This window comes from Anabrus simplex, chromosome 1, assembly GCF_040414725.1.
Source record: "Anabrus simplex isolate iqAnaSimp1 chromosome 1, ASM4041472v1, whole genome shotgun sequence".
In the NCBI taxonomy this organism is placed as follows: Eukaryota; Metazoa; Arthropoda; class Insecta; order Orthoptera; family Tettigoniidae; genus Anabrus; species Anabrus simplex.
The window spans coordinates 293,577,783-293,595,782 of record NC_090265.1 but is presented as its reverse complement, the minus strand read 5'-3'; positions in this window follow the sequence as shown (position 1 = coordinate 293,595,782).

The window sequence follows — 18,000 nt, the reverse complement described above, 5'->3', positions numbered from 1 at the left end:
TTTGGTCCACATAAAACATGAATTCCAATAATCATAGCATGTAAATGCACATGAATTATTGGAGTGAGAAATGCACTTGCCATTTCTACAGTATACCGGACATATTTCATTATAATGTAATGGCTAAATAACTCATTGCTTGGTTTTGGTTTCCTGCATTGATATAAACGTGTAGATAGTATTGCTATTTAAATCAGCTCCTCATTAGTAGATGTTTCATGAAGTCATCTACGCTTCAATGACACTGATATTTAAAAAAATCTCGCTAAGAAAGAGAAAAGGATAGTGGTAAAATATGAATGAGAATAATATAGGAAAATATACGCTTAGACGAAAACATTAGTAAAATTGATATATCGAGAATGGAAGAACTTGGGGAAAAATGTGTGGAATATGTTTGGTGTTTGAGAACGTATATACATAGAATCAACAAATTTGATCCTTTTTTGGTCCTAGAGAGTCCGTATTGACTATTCCAATTATAATACTTGGGTCTTTATTGGATCCACCCTGTCAATACCTAAAACACATAATGACAAACAAAGTTGTCTACCGTACATTGAACGCAAATGTTTCGAGAACGGAAAATACCGTTCTCTTCGTCATCTATCATAAATATTGAAAACATCCATACCTGTTTGGACCCTCAAATGATTACATCACATAATGTAAACCCCCTGTGGGTGGGAGCGGTAGAATAACACCCACGATATCCCCTGCCTGTCGTAAGAGGCGACTAAAAGGTGCCTCAGGGGCTCTGAACTTTAGAGCGTGTGTTGGCGACCACGGGGTCCTCAGCTGAGTCCTGGTATTGCTTCCACTTACTTGTGCCAGGCTCCTCACTTTTATCTATCCTATCCGACCTCTCTTGGTCAACTCTTGTTCTTTTCCGACCCCGACGCTATTAGGTTTGCGAGGGCTAGGGAGTCTTTCACTTTCACGCCCTTCGTGGCCCTTGTCTTCCTTTGGCCGATATCTTCATTTTTCGAAGTGTCGGATCCCTTCCATTTTTCCCTCTGATTAGTGTTATATAGAGGATGGTTGCCTAGTTGTAATTCCTCTTAAAACAATAATCACCACCACCACCATCACATTATGTAACATATCTAAAAGCATACCTATAAAAATTACAGTTCTAATATTCTCATTATTGTATTGCTTCTAAATTATTTTATAATATGAAAACAATACAACAAAGAATCAAAACGTTATTATGTACGAAGCACCAGTGACTTTCTGTGAAGTTCTGATAACTGTCTGAAATAATGTTGCCATACATGCTTATATGGTTGAGTTGAAATAAAATTATGTAGCCTGCTAATGAATTTATCACTTTCTCGCCATTCAGTGCCGCGTTTGGATTATCTACTGCCATGAAGTTCAATGTCATTCAAAGTGACTATATTGACTAGATTTGAAAATAATAAGTTAACATTGTTTTCGGTTAGTAAAACAGCGCGGATCAGTTAGCATTAACTGGGGTGATCGTCTATGACTAGGAGACTGGACATGGCACACAGACGAAGAAGAAAAATACGTTACATTAAATTTAGCCTCACTAAAGGTACGATATGCCTTTGCTGGCAGGACCTAGTGTTTACAGTTCACTATGTCTTCTGGTATTGACTAGAGCAATTTTATTACTTTCATAGATCTGTCTCTGTCTTATCCTTGGCTTTGACATTATGAAAGTGACTGAGGTATGAGCGATGTTACTAATGCCAATCCATATGCAGCCAGTCCCTGCTATGAATGGTGTGAAAATGTTGCTCATAGGGTCAGTTGGTGCATGCATTTCAGTGGGATTGGCACACTGATATGTAATAGCAACTCTGGCTCGGTGAGGAAAGCAACGGGAAACGACCTCACTCCTCATTTCCCTAGTACTCCTCTTCAGTGATGCCTACGCCATCTATGACAGCTGATGGCAGAGCTGTTGAGGATCCCACCATGGAATCGCTGACGGACTGAACATACATACATACAAAGGTACGATATTTCGAATAATGAATAAAATATTAATTATAGGTTTCACAAAATCGGATTCTTGAGACGCGGAAAAAAGTATTGCTTTTAAATTTATGATGCGAAAATCCTACCACCTCTGCCGGGTTTGAACCCCCTATCATGGGAATTAATTAATGGCGTGCGGCTTCCGTAGAGGTCTGATGCAATTATTTCGAACCTATACCGTGTAGGTGACCTGCTCGTCTGTAAGGATGGGGCTCAACCAATGATAAATTATAATGCTGACAAAAGGCACACACATCCATCCCCCGAGCCATTTGAATTAACCAATGAAGTGCATGACCCTCTAGACCAAAGGCCAGCACGCCAACCTCGGAGTCGGATGCTACACAAATGAAAAGACAGGGTTTTGATCTCGAGTAGTTAAAGAGATTTACGATCTGTTGCATCTTTCTCAAGTGGATACTGGTTACGATTTAGTAGTTCCCAATGGTAACGCCGTAGGACTCGCGTGTATGGTTGGCCAAGTGAAACTTGGTATTATCGCACAGTAATATGACACCTGCTCACAGCAACTAGATCATTCTCTATGACTCCTTCATTTTCTGAAGTGTTCTTTAGGTGCAGAAATCGCACCGCACTGCACATCAGCCCTTTACTTATAGACGACAACGAATCCTTAGCCTAGTCTAGTATTGCTTCACACCTGTGCCTAGCTTCTTCCTTTCATCTTTCCTATATGATCTTCTTTTGTTTATTTTTGTTATCTTCGGACCCCGAGCGAACGGCCGTAGCCGCGTTGAAACACCGGATCCCGTGAGATCTCCGATGTTAAGCAACATTGGGCGTGGTCAGGAGTTGGATGGGTTGCCACGCGCTGTTGGTTGGGGTAAGGGAATGGAGGAGCGGAAAGGAACTGGCCACCCTACCGCATGTAAACTCCGGCTCAGGAACACCTTTGCGGAGGTTCGGACCTGCCTTCGGGCAGAATAACCCTTACCTTACCTCTGACCCCGACGGCAGTAGCTTTGTAAGACCTACGAAATCAATTTTTACGCTACGGCCACATCCTTCCCACTCCTCGGCCTTTCCGATCCCATCGTCACTGTGAGACCTAGCTGTGTTAACACGACGTTAAGGCAAATTTTTAAATTAACTTTCATTTGAATTTTTAAAATTGTTGTAATATTTATTCATCGCCCCCCCCCCAATGGATTCTATTTATTCAAATAACTTTTAAGGCTACACTCCGGAGATAAAAATCGAAATTTTGGTCATTTTGGTGAATTTTTTAAATGACTGAAATTGAAAGGATTTAGTTTCGTTTTCCTTGTCACGAAGTTATTCCGCAGAATTCAAACAATTTATTACTGTAATAATGCTTTCTTTGCCAATTGTAATTTTACATATAAATCCCATTTTTCTTCCATAATATTCTGCCAAATGTAACAAAATGTGTATGGTATATGTATCACAGCTATATTAAGAAACCTGCGAATGTGATTGCAGAATTTTTTCAAGTAGGCCTAATAGGGATATTTTAGTCCTAAATTTTAGAACGTAAAAATTACACACATTCTAGTCCGACATACCTCCTTATAAAAATTATGTATAGAAAAATCGATACATAGTGCTTTTAAAAGAAGTTTTATCTACCTAATTACGAATTTAAATTAATGTGTTAATTACATTTCATGAAAAAATGGAATTAAAAATTTCAAAAAAATAATTTTGGAAAAACTATTAATTGGATATGAAAGAAATGTTCGTATTAACTCTACTTTTAAGTAGGTGACATTCCCACAAAGTGTCGTGAAAATCCATGCGTTAGGTAAAACATATCTTTTTATCTCCATTGTGTTGCCTTAAGTTATGCAAATGATTTTATACTATTTTGAGTGAACCTCTCAAAATCGCAGCTGAACATTTGTAGGGAGTCGACACTTTTTGAAACTATTCGCAGAGCAATTTGTGATTGATTAATTAATAGTTCTGGACAGGCGTATGGCCCAGGATTTTACACAATCTACGACACAAATGAGTTCCACAGCGATTTCCAGAGACGTCGGTGGTTGTGCACAGAACTGATCGCAATCTCCATTAAAGTCTAGATTACAGATGCTTGAAGTCACCTTTCACTCCTATGTGACCTATATGGAGATGATTTTGCTTGTCACACACATTATTTAAAACAGTTTTAATGTCGTATGAGTGAAATTTTTAGTAACAATTACATCGAATAAAATAATTAGCTGAAATTAGTCACCAGTCAATACTCCTTGATCCCATAGTGAGATGCTTTCTGTAATATGTCCATGAAGTTTACGAATGATTTTAGATATGGCCCAGAGTAGGTTGAATTAACAGGAGAGAAGTTCACATTCCGAGATATCTTGGTGGAGAAGACGTAGATATTGGACACAAGTAATGGGTATGATTATTAAAAGGTGATTACGAAATTTTTAATACTTCAGGTTTTGTCTTCTCCAGGTATCCCAACCATTTTTCTTCAACGAACTGACTGGCAACATTGCTGTGCTAGGAAGTAGATTTTCGTGGATTAACAAGACATGTACACTGCTCGGCTGGAGAGACGAGGTAAGATTGTATTTCTGTAGCTACTTTACTACATAATATAACGTTGTATGATAAACAAATGGTCTGTCCTAAAGTATGAGCATTTTTACGCCCTTCGTGGACTTTGCCTTTCTTTCGACGATACCTTCATTTTTCGAAGTGTTTGATCCCTTCCATTTTTTCTCTCTGATTAATGTTATGTACAGGATGGTTGCTTAGTCCGACTCGTTGGCTGAATGGTTCCTCGGTTCAGAGGGCCCCGGATTCGATTCCCGGTCGGATTGGGGATTTTAATCGCTTCTGATTAATTATTCTGGCTCGGGGACTGGGTATTTGTGTATGTCCCAACACTCTCCTCTTCATATTCAGACAACACACCGCACTACCAACCACCACAGAAACACGCAATAGAGATGACAGAGATCCCTCCATATAGGGTTGGCGCCAGGGAGGGCATCCGGCCGTAAAACATGACCAAATCCACATGTGCGACGCAGTTCGCACCTGCGACCCCACAGACGTGGGAAAACCGGTAGGAAAAGAAGAAGAGGATGGTTGCCTAGTTGTACTTCCTCTTCACTACCACTACCGTTGAAGTATATGAATATATAGAACGGAGTCACTAGTATATCAACAATAGGCTATACTTCCATGGCAACCATTGTTTAATAAAGAAAGAATCCTCTGCCTGTTGTAATAGACGACGCCTACAGTACTAACGTCACTCCACGCCACCTCTCCAACCCTATCAACAAAGTAATTAAAACTGAGAGGACGTTTTCTCTTGGAGAAACTTACAGCCTGACTTTTCTTCCCGTGTATCATCAGACCATTGTCTGCCGTCCGGCGTCCGTTTCACATTAATGTCAAGGTCTTTTTACAGTCGCTCACAATCCTGTAACTTATTATATCAGTATAACATCTGCATTGGCATATCCAGTTCTTTTGTCACTTTATCTACTGTACATTAGAAGACTAAGAGGTCTAAAAACACTGCCCTGTGGGACCCGCTCTTGATTGTTACAGAATCATGTAATGCTTCATCGACTCTAATTCTCAGAGGTCTGTTTTCTAGAACAAAATATGGTAGCCTACAATGCGCTAACCCCTAAAACGTATAAACATTAACATGATACTGACTGACTTCTGTTGTTGCGTTTTGTGTTAACCGCTGCCATTTATCTCCGCTAGATGACTGTTACAATTATAAAACTATCCCATCAACAAGAGGTACACGACTCTATTTAGTCTAAAATATATCATCAACAACGTTCTATGTTTAGAATACCTGAGTTAGTTCAATGAACTAGGCAATCCGTATTTATGACTACCAGAGCTAAATTCGTGAACCTTGTACTGGCGCTGAGATTAAAGACCGTCGCATTATGTTAACAGAAATACATTTCTCGCTGTGAAACCAGGCGAGAGGGTTGCTATGGTAACAGTAAATTAAATCTAATAGCTCGAGACCCTCGGGAATTCAAATTAAAGTAACAGAAAGTGTGCGTATATTAAGCTTCAAAGGCCTTCAAGTAGGCTAAAATAAATAATTAATTAAGGAAAGCCCGTCTTTATCCAAAAAGTAGCAAAAAATTCCAAGGCGATATTTCGTGCGAGGACTTGTCAATACATATTTCAAACATTTATATGAGCCGCTGAGAGCCAAAGTGGTCTAAGTCAATTTTTTCCCATTCTGAGAAATTAAAGGTTTCACGTTTCATTTCATGTAAATTCAGGCTTTACAAGAATTCATGATTCATTTGATGAAATATGTAGACGATATATTAAAATTATATTTAATAAAGACATTTTAGTTATTTGTTTCTTAAATTGCTTGTTATCGTTCCTAAAATTTGGAGTACCACTTTTCCTGTCAGCAGTTGACTCATAGCGAAATCAAGAGTTGTACCACTCTTCCGATAGATGTTTTGGCGAAGTTGAGTAAAAGGAAAATGTATCGGTTGAGTTTTAACCTCTAATATGGTAATGTATTTATAAAATAATTCTTAACGAAACATAATGTTGTACAGTAGATGTGAAACTGCACGTACGGCTTCCATTACAACTTTTTCTCTCACAGACTGAGTTAAAATAATTGCTCTGTTGTTAAATGCTAGCTACGCAATCTGGTCTAATAGTTCAGGAGTACGGACACTCATGAATTATAAATAAATTGTTTTGCCCAAATGTCAAAATTTCGGAAAATTAAATTATCATGCTGAAATTTAAACAGGCTTTATAATGGAAGATGTCAGTTTACTCAATTTCACAATCTACGTCATCTTCCTCTTGTAATGGGTCGACATAATCAGGTCCATACTCCACAGCCGAATTCACAGTTGTCAGTTGATTGAAGAAAGTGTGGTGTACAGGAGGGATGAATGGGAGAAGGGTCATCGTGTCTCTCTTCTTAGCCACGCTGACAGGTCGCACAGCGTTGTTGAGAGGGATGAGCTGAACACCAGATAAACGAGGACGGCTGCGAACACGATGTGAAGGAGTAATGTCCAAAGTTTTGAAAGGGATTCCTTCATCGAGAGATTCCTTGTAGTGAATGAGATGAAGGAGTCCTTCTGAAAACGAAGCCATTGAACATGAAGTCAACTGAACTTTTGATTTTGCGGGTTCATATTTCTAAATGTTACACTCTTCTCTATGTCTTTTGTTGAGACAAAGTCATTCATAGCCATTCTATAAACGGCAAAGGGTTGTTTTCTCCTTGCCTTTTGTATGGTATTTCACCAATCATCCTTAGTGAAAATTTGAGCATTTCTTGATTTTCTCTCGATAACTCCGAAATCCCGATCATTTGGAAGAAAGAAGTGTTCTGATAGCATGAACCGCTTAGATTTCATTTCTCGAGTTCTTTGCAATCCAGAATTTCAACATGCAGAGCGAATTTTCCTTATAAAGACTATTTTTACTTTAATAACACCTGAATATTAAAAATTTAACTAAAGGAAACAATACCGATACTTACTAGCACAGTTACAAGGACTTTCTGATTTTAGAATGTAAATAACAATGATAATGAACACAAAGCAACACAACCATGTGGCCGTGACGCTTGATTTACTCGTATACCACTATTCCTGTAAATGCGCTCCACTCTGGTGTGATGGGAAGAATGCATCTAGCGCTCTCAAGCGTCTCCCATGGGAGTTATCGTTATACCACTTCCTCACAACAAATTGTCATGCGTTATAAGTGCGCTGAGTGGTATAACTCAAAAATCGACATTTCCTGACTTAAACCACTTTAGCTCTCAGCGGCTCATATAGTGTCTAGTTTCACGTCTTTCGTATGTAACGTTGTATTAAACTAGTTGGTTTCTTCATTCCAACTTGAAGTTAGATTTATTAATTATTTAAGTTTTGTTGCTATTTCATTCAAAGGCTTAGAATAAAAGTCAATCACTCTGTTGAATTACTGTATAAGTTAAGCCCAATTAACGCTGCCTCTATTGTTATAAACTGAGGAGTTCGTCTATGCAAATACGCGGAACAACACTGAGCGGCACGAAAACGCAACACCCAATAAATGATGTGTAATTATCTATTTAATCGAAGTGAAGCACTTCAACCATTGATTTTAGACGGGGTATGCTATTGGCGTTGCTTTGCGAGTAAACAATGAAGTTTTGATTGGTTATTGCACTAGCCTCAATTGTTTTTTCCCCGCGCAACCTGGAAAACACGTCGCCGGATGTGAGCCAATAATGTTTTCCCGCTCTTGTAGAGCTTATTGTTGTACCTTTAATTGTTCCCCTTTCAATCACACGTGTTTGTAGGATCTTTCTGTGATTCTCTTAATCAGCTTTCTGGAGTAAACATGCCGTTAAGCCATGAACAAGCTGCGAAAGCGGTTGCTTTGGTGGAAGATAGTCGCAGCATGCATTACGTTGCAGAAGTACTACATCTTCTACAGTTTCCAGAACCGTACGAAGGTACAGGGAAACTGGAGGCTTTGCAAGGAGACCAGGATCAGGCCCGAGAAGAGCAACATCTGAGAAAGATGACCGCTTCTTACAACTTCAAGTTCTCCGCAACCGTCACACCACCGCTATTGAAGCAGGAAATCGACTCCACCAAGTTCGAGGGGTCAATGTTATTGAGAGAACCGTTCGAAGAAGACTGGAAGAAGCCAATCTTCAGTCCAGAAGACCTGCTGCAGGACCGGAACTCACCAGAGAGCATCGCATAGCTCGACTGCGTTTCGCAAGGGAAGATCTTGGCTGGACAGTACAACAATGGGATCAAGTGTTGTTCACCGACGAGTATCGATTTGGCCTCCGATCACCTGACGGAAGAGAGAGAGTCTGGAGAAGGCCAGGGGAAAGGTATTCCCCTTGCACATTCTCACCCAGGACGCCTTTTCACGGTGGTTCTGTGATGGTGTGGGCAGGAATCAATACAGCTGCAAGGACGGATTTAGTCTTCGTGGAGCATGGGAGCCTTACCGCACATCGGTATGTGGAGGAAATCCTTCTGGAGCATGTTGTGCTTTTCGCTCCGTTTATTGGTGATGGTTTTACACTAATACACGACAATGCACGCTCACATGTTGCGAGAATTGTGCAACAGTTCTTGGATGAAACAGAGATTCATGCTATGGTTTGGCCTGCTCGAAACCCCGATTTGAATCCCATTGAGCATGTTTGGTACCAGCTGGGGGGAAGAGTCCGTCAGCGCTATCCAGAGACCCTACAGGACCTACAGAACGCCCTCCGGGAAATATGGGAGATGATTCCTCAAGAGAACATGACCGCATTAATCAGGAGCATGCCTGAAAGGTTGAATGCCGTCATTGCTGCAAGAGGTGGCAATACACGCTTTTGAAGATGCGAACAGAGGTAACCGAGATAGTCTCCGAGGTCTGTGAAATGAAAGTGTGAAATGTATAACATTAAAACAGAGTTTTATGAGCTCTATGAGCTTACTCAAAATTTCCTTGAAATGTGCATCTCTCACTTAATTTGTTCAATTTATTTATAATCGTCTTTTCTTTTCATTGTTAGACCGTTAGATGGGACCGTACCACAATATTCCATCATAAGATGGTGGATTAGTGTCATAAAAGTGTCATAAATTTAGAATAAATTTCAGTTTTTAAAGGAAATTGAAGTGTTGCGTTTTTCGTGCCGCTCAGGGATAACTTATTAGCTACCGTATCAGGAAACAACAGAAAAACATTTCAAAGATTACCGACAGTAGTTGATCTGTCCCCTATGCCCTCGACTACTTCGCATTGATTAGTGCCTCAAAACGCTGAGCTACCTGGTTGGCAAATGTGGTATATATTTTGACCTCGAACATAATGCTTATGTTTGTGTTTGTTCTACTAGTGAAATACTAGAAAAAGGAATTTTAGATTTTCGTCATGTGTAGTTGTTTCAATCATACGATATTTCAAACGGATCAGAAAATACCGTTCCTGCGACTCCGTATTTCGGCACCCATAACTAGCCTAATACAATCCCGTCATTTTGTTTCTAAAAGCTACAAGTTCCGTGAAACATGTGAACCAAACCATTGTTCATATCGCATTTTCTGTGTGCGGGATGATTTCAATTCATCGAGCGGGGTGGCTGCGCAGTTTGAATCACGTAGGTGTGAGGTTGCATTCGGAAATGGAGGGTTCTAACCCCACTGTCGGAAGATCTAAACATGGATTTCCGTGGTTTCCCAATTTCACCAGTTCTTAATCAAGACCATGGTCACTTCCTATCTGTGAGGGCGCTATGTAAAACAAATAACAAAATATTGTTTCATTTTATTTGGATTTGGTTTAATTTTGATTCGTATCTTTAATAGTATTAATTCTTTTTTCTAGCCTGGAGACGAACCCTCTACTGCGGTACTGGCTATGTCAGTAATAGTTACCCCGTTCAAGAGCTGTGAAATTGAACTTAAATTGATTTCAAGTATCTACAAGGAGAAATACCTTATTTGTTCTACGAATCCTAGTAAATTATTCGGCCCCTGTGAGGTAAGAGTATTCATTTTTTTTTAACGAACACTAGCATAGGATTAGAAATGGTCACTACGCAGCGTATAAATTTCTTCATTTTGTCGAAAGGTAGCGCGTGCATTATATTCACAATTGCAGAGAACTCCCTGAGGAAATCAGCTCTAGTATTGCTCTTACTGTTATTCCACATTCTTTTAATGTGTTTACCTCACAAGTTGTCGTTATTCAAGCAATAGCGAGATGTAATGGAGCGAGTGGAACAGAACTATTTTTTGTGTATAGTCTGAAATGGAAGAGTGTGGCATTTCTAGTACCGTGCAACCCTTGTAAGGCAGACCCTCCGACGACCTTCCATTTGTGGGAAACTACATGCTACTGTGATGCAAGATAGTGGTGTGAGTGGTGTATGAGTTCTAGATATGTTGGAAACAGCACAAACAATACCCGTGACAAGGGGATTAACCAATTTAAGATTAAAATCCCCGACCCGGCGGGGTATTGAACCCTTTCAACGGAAGGCAAATATCCAGCAATTCAACCAAGGAGAAATGGAATTATGTATAAATATATTTATCTCTCGTATGTATATAATTATCAGCCGGCCCCGTGGTGTAGGTATAGCGTGACTGCCTCTTACCTGGAGGCCCCGGGTTCGATTCCCGGCCAGGTCAGTGTTTTTTACCTGGACCTGAGGGCTGATTCGACGTCCACTCAGCCTACGTGATTAGAATTGAGGAGCTATCTGACGGTGAGATAGCGGTCCCGGTCTTGAAAGCCAAGAATAACGTCCGAGAGGATGTTGACCACACGACACCTCGCAATCTGCAGGCCTTCGAGCTGAGCAGCGGTCGCTTGGTAGGCCAAGGTCCTTCAAGGGCTGTAGTGCCATGTGGGGATATACAGTATAATTATCACCTTTGCATAGATCTATTTTCAGGACGATTCTGCTTTTATGAGAATAAGGGCTGGTGGGCTAAGGATATCTTATTCATAATAGACATGAAAATGACGAGAAAGAATACTACTGCAAGCAGGTTGGAACAATGGCAGGAAGGTACACTCAGTGAGAAGATAAAAGCTATAATGTTAATGAACTCGATTCATGAAGCTATACGTATGAAGCAATAGTTCTTATTTAGGATTGGGTGTTACGAAAGTGTAGATATGTAGGGATCGCATCGGCTTCGGTGGTGTGGGCCATGGTGAGGTGAATGGAGTAGGACAGTTTGCCTAGGAGATTTTATTTATTCAGTGTACCGGTATGGCCTTACAGATACAATACGTACGTACATGATGTTGGAAAGCAAACTATATCTTTATGTCCAGGTTGTTTATGTAACTGTCTCCGGAAATGTATGAGTAAAGTCACTGATGTCGCCACTGTATTTTCTTTTTAAACACTCAGTGATAATTATGTTGGATGGTCTGCTTAGAGGCACCATTCTTTTCTATTTGTAGTAGAAACCTGCCCGATCGTATCCTGTTAGGATTAGACCAGGTTTTGCGAGGAAGCTGAAGTCCAGGTGGCACCAACGAATCATTTTGTGGCAGAGTTGACTCAGGCCTGGTATCTTGTCTTCCCCTGCCGTTCATTAGTAAGACTGAAGCTGGTAAGTCTTAATTAAGGTACAGCCCCAGCATTTGCCTGGTGTGAAAATGGGAAAATACGGAAAACCATCTTCAGGGCTGTCGACAGTGGGATTCGAACCCACTATGTCCCGGATGCAAGCTTACAGCTGCGCGCCCCTAACCGCACGGCCAACTCGCCCGGTACGGTGTTAAGTCCGCGAGGACCAGGGAGTCTTCTATTCTTTCATTTCGTACCATCTATTTATTTTACCGATACTCTCTCTCTCTCTCTCTCTCTTCAAGAGTCGAATCTCTTCCATTCTGCAGCTGATTAGTGTTAATAGAGGATAATTAGTGCGTTGTACTTCCTCTCAAAACAATAATCATCAACACCCCAAGTAGTCACCGTAGTACATCACTGTTGAAATCCAAAGAGAAAGTACCGATTGAGTTGGTCGCGCGTTTCGGGATACGTAGCTGTGAGTTTGCATTCAGGAGATGGTGGACTCGTACTCCACTGCCGACAGCACTGAAGACGGTTTTTCATGGTTTCCAATTTTCTCACCAGGTACATGCCGGGGTTTTACCTAAGTTAAGTTCATGGTCACTTTCTTTCCTGTCCTTTTTTTTTCCATCGTCGCCATAAGACCTACCTGGGTCGGTGCGATGTAAAACTTACAAGATAAATGAATATAGCATGTCCTTACCTTTCATGTAATTAGCCTTCTGCCGATCGTACGGTTATCAGAATGGTGCCATTTTTCTGTGAGAAAATAAGGAAACGCATCCCAGTACTAACTGCCTTTTCGCCCTCTTTACAATATTTGCTACGTGCAGCACAGTTGTCTATATCAGATTGATACATTGACAGCTATCGTGATTTGACTCTTATAAATTTTCCTATCAGTATTTGAATAAGTAAGAATAAGAAGGCCGATGTCCTAGATGGTAGGCACCTTTAAACAACAACAACAACAACAATCATCATCATCATCATCATCATCATGAAGAATAGGAATAAATAATTTATGTTCATATATATTGTGTGCAGACATTTTGACGCCATTTTGCTCTATGTCATTTTCGACGCAACGTTCGGTTTTACTCCGCCAGATTGAGAATCTGAACTCTATCGAATGGAGGATGCATACCAAATCTGTCCGCAAAATGGACCGTTTAGATGTTCGATTACCTCTGCCTAATCGTGATTAAAAGACCAATACGCCACGACTTATCCATAGAGGAAGTTTGTATTTTATATAATTAACAGTGTCTGCAGTGTTTGGCACCACAAGCAATCAACACACACGTATACACTGACATGCCAAAACTCTTAGCATAGAGGTTTAGTATCGTGTAGGTCCTCCTTTAGCTCAGCCAACTCGTCATGGCATCGATCATGAATAGCTTCCCACAGCTTCCTATTATTTGTAGTTGCAGGGTCTTGGGTATGAATGGACCTCACCATGACGCCCTGTAAATGCTTGACAGGGTTCATATCAGGCGAACGAGGTATACCCAGACGGTATTAGTTATGCGAGGCTAAGAGATTCTATAATTTTTACGTCTTTCTTTTTCCGATACCTTAATTCTTCGAAGGATCAGACCTATTCCGACCGCCACCACCATCATCTTACTGCTGGCAAGGGATAGCATGGGAGTATTATATGTTACTAATATGTTGAAACCGCGAAGTATAAAGAATTGAACAAAGTAAGAGTGACAGAAACGAGAGGTGCCTGATATCAGCTAGGGCTGGACCTAGAATCTGCCGTCAGATCTGGGTAAAATTTCCCAACCTCGCCGGGTTCGATTTCTGGCGAGGCCAGGAATCAGGAAATATCTGACGGTGAAAGAACGACTCCGTCTAGAAAGCCAAGAATACCGACCGACAGGATTCGTCATACTGATCCTACATCACTTCGTAATCTGGGGGACTTTGGGCTGAGCAGGAGTTGCATGATAGGCCAAGGCCCAGCAGGGCTGTAGCGCCATGAGGTTTGATTTGTTTTTTGTCACTGTTATGATTTAGCACCTCACGATGGATGAAATACATGTCATATCCCTCGATCAGTAGTTTGCTGTACCTCAGAGGTATATAAATTAAAATACAATACTGCTTTGTGATAATTATAGTAAGATTATCTTTGTTTGATAGAATAAGCATTCCATGTATCAGCCACAACTGTATACTAGTAATCTATAATTTATAAATCTATTACAGATGCAATGCATTTATGCAGAATTATTCAGGAAAAATTATTGTTTGTAACACTTACAATTTATATATAAAATACAACTTTTGTCTGTACATTGCTCAGAATTTAAAAAGAATGGCATGTCTATCGGTCATGTCCAAAGTAGAAAAGAAATGCGCTTTTTAATTTTCCGTCATGTCTGTCTGTCTGTCTGTCTGCCTGCCTGCCTGTTAGTATATAGGTAGGCCCTATGTACGCGCATCACGAGAAAATGGCTGAAGAGAATTGAATGAAAATCGGTATATAAAGTCGAGAGATGAACCACTATAATTTAGGCTATACATAATTTTATTCACCCTGGGAGAAATGGTATTTTAAGTGAATGCCCAAAATTTAATTTTCAAATATTTATGTTATCATTGGTCCTATCGATAAATACTGCGTAACAAAAGTTACAGAGAATGAAATTTTTGAGCATTTACGTCTTATACATTTTTACCGTACCGGCTGTGATAACAGAGATATTCATGAATTTCGATTTTTTTTTGCTAAGTCCAAATCAACGCAGAGGCACGAGAAAATGGGTAAACACAATTTAATGAAAATCGGTAAAGTCGGAGAATAAGGAACTACAGACTATATGGTAGACTATATGGTAGTTTAGGGGAAGGCGCCTAAAATTTAATTTTTAAATACCTATGTCATTAGTCCTGTCGAAAAGTACTACATGACAAAAGTGATAAAAAATACAATTTCCGATCCTTTGTGTCTTATTAAGTTTTACCGTACCAACTGTGAAAAGAGTGGTGGTGGTGGTGATCATTGTTTTAAGAGGAAGTACAACTAGGCAAGTATCCTCTATACAGGGGTTTCCAAATGGCGGCCCGCGGGCTGCATGTGGCCCGGAAAGCTATATCTTGTGGCCCGCGAGGGCTTTATAAATGTATTTTTAGAAATGTGAAGAAAATTTACGAAAAATATTTCATAGGTTGTTCAAAAATGAATTCATTTTTATATCCTGTATAGACCAAAGTCAGAACTAATTAATTCTTTAATATTATCTCCTGTTTTTTAATATTCAGTTGTGCTGAATAGATTCTTTCATTTAATAAAATTAAAATCCAGACTTCGCAGGAAAATGAGTCCTCACAAATACCAGTTCTAGGTCTTAACCATTATAAAACTGGCTATGGGATCAATACCAATTCTTGAACTCTATGCCAACCTCACTGTGTTCTTTTTATTCAACATGGCAAGCAATGAATTCCAAGAATTTCCGACAAAAGAGTAGCGTTACAAAAATGTTGCAAAGTTTGGGCTGGGAAGACTTGGGAGAAAGGAGACAAGCTGCTCGATTAAGTGGTATGTTCCGAGCTGCCAGTGGAGAGATGGCGTGGGAGGACATCAGTAGACGAATAAGTTTGAGTGGTGCCTTTAAAAGTAGGAAAGATATGAAGATAAAGTTGGAATTCAAGAGGACAAATTGGGGCAAATATTCGTTTATAGGAAGGGGAGTTCGGGATTAGAATAACCTACCAAGGGAAATGTTGAATAATTTTCCAATTTATTTGCGATCATCTAAGATAAGGCTAGGAAAACAACAGATAGGGAATCTGCCACCCGGCCGACTGCCCTAAATACAGATCAGTAGTGATTGATTGATTGATTGATTGATTGATTGATTGATTGATTGATTGATTGATTGATTGATTGATTGATTGATTGATTGATTGATTGATTGATTGATTGATTGATTGATTGATTGATTGATTGATTGATTGATTGATTGATTGATTGATTGAAGAAATACTTCAAAAGCCATTGGTGTAAGAGCGGTTTCATTTCTTGACAGTACCGGCTGGTACACAGTGAAAATTTTCAGGGAAGTACTCCTGGAAGTACATTGTTGGGATTTTAGGCTCTTACAAATGTGTAGCAATGTGCTCTTCACACTACTCCCACTAAATTTTCCTTCTTTTTGTTTTGACTACATTATTAATTTTAATTTGTCTATTGTTTTCCTTTTATCATTTGTCAAATATTAATTCAAATGAACTGACATTGTTGGGTGCTCTTCTCCCAAATTCAATCGTCTTGGGCATAATAGCGATTATTCTTCATTTCACTCTTTTTTTGCAATTTTTATATAGTGTTTAAGCAATTAAAATGATTAAACCTTCATTTTAATTGAACTACGCATATTATTTTGTATACTGGTACCTCTGTTCTATTTGCGGAATTTCACGAAAATTGGCCTATTATTAAAGTGTGGCCCGCGGTCATGCTTTAGGTTTCCAATGTGGCCCTTGAGTTCTTACTAATTGGAAACCCCTGCTCTATATGATACTAATCAGAGAGAAAAAAATGGAAGGGGTCCGACACTTCGAAAAATAAAAGTATCGGTCTAAGAAAGACAAGGGCCACGAACGGCGTAAAAATGAAAGACTCCCTAGGCCCCAATGCCAGGGCTCAGCTTAAAGTCCCGTTGTCACCAACCCACGCTCCCAAGTTCAGACTCCACCTGGGGCCCAATTCAGTCGCCTCTTACGACAGGCAGGGGATACCGTGGGTGTAATTCTACCGCCAACCCACAGGAGGACTATAAGGGAATTAATGAATTTAGACGTTTGTTGCTTAGTTCTTATCAACGCCGACATGGAAATATTGTTCAATCGTGTTAAATGGCGATTTTTTTTTTTTTGGTCATGATTGTCTTAGGTTGTAAAACCGCATGGCAATCGATCCATATTGACAGGGACAATTGTGAAGAGAATAAACATTTAGAAAAACCGTAAAGTGATCGCTTGGAGAATAAGACAAGGTGGGTTCATGAAAGAAAAGAGGACTCCCTTTACATTAGAAGCCCTAATATCACAGAGTCGGAAAAAAACTAAATTTGAAGGCCTACAATATCGAAAGATAATAAAATTAATCAATAATAACATTACATTGACTATTGTTGTGATGTGCTTTCTCTCTAGCGCTGCCACTCGTCTCCGAAAGATGGGACTACTGCTGCGTACCGAGTATAACAGCCTGTCTGAGCAATGGCGGGAAGTAGCTGAGGAATTACATAATTTTCTTCTTTAGCATGCTATTTTTCTCGTTCATAAATTTTCTGATACTACTGGTATGTAACACAGTGGTTCATCACAGTATTCCAGACAGGGTTAGAAAATAATGAAAAAATTCGGTAGCCAGCCCCTTTTTATCAGGTGCCAGCACGTTTTCTGCAAGTAAAGATTATGAAAACCACAGGTTAAACTAGGCTAAAGCTACGTATTGTTGTTGAAATGTGACCTCAAGTAGCATAGTCTATCAATTCATATCAGAATGGAATAAAAACAATATATTTTAAGAGATACTAACCCAAATAGTCACTAGTCGCCTTCAAGGTCAGCGCCTTCTGAAATTACACATGTGCCTGTTTGATTCCCCACCAAAATACCAATGATAAATACATTTTGTTGCATCAAAGTCTTTTATAAATGGTCCATTCAAAGATACCAACCATCATGAGATCACTGAAGTTCTTCACGGCAAGCTTTGTTCGCAGTTTCTGTGTAATAATATTCATTGTGCTGAACCCTAGCTCACATGATGAGGTCAATACAGGAATTGTTGCCACACTACTCAGGAGCTTTCCTAAAATCGAAAATCGCCCTTTCACACTCCACGATTTTTCAAGCAGATTATTCGGTGGAAGACCTTTCCCTAA